Raw genomic sequence first — 2,423 nt, forward strand, 5'->3', positions numbered from 1 at the left:
TCTTGTGATTTTAAGGTTTAATGACTTGTTCATGTATGCCTTAGGGTTAGATCTTGTTTAAAAGTGCATTAGAGAAGCTAAATTGAAGTACTTGATGCATTTTTCAGCAATTTTCTAGGATGGATATCAAGCTTTATTTGTTGTTACATGAACAATCCAATTTTGTGGTAATTTTTTTCTTAATTATTTTTAAATTCCTTCATCTCATTTAATTTTTACACAATTTTAATGTTATAAAATAATTTTCAAATAAACTATTTGAGGTTTCTTTGGCTAACCCTAACTTTTAGATTGGCTCATAAATCCCTTGAACCCAAATCTTGAATTTATTCCATCATCCCCACACACCTTAGTTTTTCATACATTAACAATGCTTTTTTGTTTTAGGATCTTTAAGGGCACTTAACTTAAGATACTTGATTCTTAAGTCCTTTTATAAATATGAGTGTCTTAATCTTCAAAATAAACTTATAATATTCACGCATGTGAAATCATTGCGATTGGTCCTTCAAGGATGCCGCGGATTGAGTGAGGAGTAATCGTGGCCGTTCCTTGGGGTGAAATTCAAACCGTCCGATAGATTCCCCGCCCATATCTATTAAATTATAACAGGCCTTCCTACTATTTAAGCCCTCCTCTACTCATACCATTACACAGTATTCTCGGCGAAGTGATCTTGTTTTCGTCAATCTAGTAGTATCAAACCGGAGAAAAGAGCGGTATTAAGAAAATGGAGAGTTCAGGAAAGGGCAGTGGAAAAGGAGGAAGGAAAGGAGCAGGCTCCAGGAAGAAGTCGGTCAGCAAAACTGTGAAGGCCGGACTGCAGTTTCCGGTGGGGAGGATTGCCAGGTATCTCAAGAAAGGGCGCTATGCCAAGCGAGTTGGAGGCGGCGCAGCCGTCTACGTTGCCGCCGTCCTTGAATATCTGGCCGCCGAAGTGTTGGAATTGGCCGGAAATGCTGCCCGTGACAACAAGAAGACCAGAATCATCCCCCGTCACATTCAGCTGGCGGTGAGAAACGACGACGAATTGGGGAAACTTTTGGGTAAAGTGACCATCGCCAGTGGCGGAGTGCTGCCAAACATTCATCAGGTTCTTCTCCCCAAGAAGACCGCCGAGAAGACGGAGAAGGCTTCTGCGCCAAAGTCCCCCAAGAAGTGAAATTTCTTCAACCCTCGGCTTCTTTCAACTAATTGAAAACAATAAATGGTGTTTTATGAACACCACCTCCTCCTGTCGGAAAGATTTTGTTTAATCGCTCTGTGGGCGTTGTTTGTTGATTATAATTTAGGGTAAAGGCTTGCTGCAGATTTCTAGATATCTTTGAAAGTATAGGCCAAAATTATCAGATTTAGGTCTGAAATTTCGACATCTACAGTTGCTCTATCTGAGCCGAAGTCTGGAAAAGTTTGGAGGCAAATTATTTTGGAATTCACGGTTAACTTTTAAGCTGTATTTGTGTTTGATCTTTAATATTTTCAACCACTGTTTTGTTTTGTTGTAAGAAATGCTTACATTGTCAGATCTGTGCACTTGCAGAGTTGGCAGTAGCCAAATTTAGCACTGCTTGTTGGTGTTGGTGGGGTTAAGTTCAATATAAAAAAATTTAAATCTTTAAACAAGTGTACGGAAGTGGTTAAGGAATTTCTTAAATGTGGTTAAGGCATTTCCTAAACTGTAAGGAAACGCTATTTTTTAAACAATTTTGTACATCTTATTGCTGAATTTTAATTAGTTTATTCGAACATTTTTGAATATTTACTTGTTGAAGGTTATCTCTTTATTTTGAAATAGTTAATTTTGTTGTATAATTGGAGTTTTTATAATTAATTATATATTAAAATTGTAATGTATTATTTTTAATCCATGTAGAATATGGAAAGTTCTTTCTATTAGGTTTAAAACTATGGTTAGGTTTATGTTTTTTTAATATTTATTGGGTATTGAGAATATATTCTAGTTGTCCTTTTTTTATTAGATTTAAATTTATTTATAATTAGATTTATGGGTTACTTGAAAACATGGTTATTATTTTATTATATATGTGTAATTTTTATTGTCTTTATTATTGTAATAGATTTGATTTTTTTTTTTATTAATTAATTTTGTTTATAAAAAGTGAGCTTGTTTTGAATTTTTTTTTTCTTTGATCATTTCCATTAAAAAATAAATTTAATTGGAATTGCAACTCTTAAAACTATATAAAATACTTTAAAGCCATATTGGAAATCAAAAGTTTCAAAAATCCTTTCACCAGCAATTACAAAAACCAATGAGACCATCCAAAGTTTGAACATGTATGTGGTGATTGCCACTCAAGCACAAAACATTCTTTTGCATCATTTGAAGACTCTTATCATTGGAACAATAGGAAACGAAGAGAGGTAAAATGACCTTTATTTGAGAAAAGAAAGAAAATGAA

At 34.2% G+C, this 2,423-nt stretch overlaps 1 pseudogene; it reads left to right on the forward strand.

Moving 5' to 3' along the window:
* Positions 1-657: 657 nt before the first annotated feature.
* On the forward strand, positions 658-1,456 carry LOC149230406 (histone H2A pseudogene; annotated as a pseudogene).
* Positions 1,457-2,423: the final 967 nt, after the last annotated feature.

The sequence above is a fragment of the Pinus tabuliformis genome, chromosome J (genome assembly GCF_031772625.1).
Source record: "Pinus tabuliformis cultivar Carrire ecotype Pingquan chromosome J, CPIR1, whole genome shotgun sequence".
NCBI lineage: Eukaryota > Viridiplantae > Streptophyta > Pinopsida > Pinales > Pinaceae > Pinus > Pinus tabuliformis.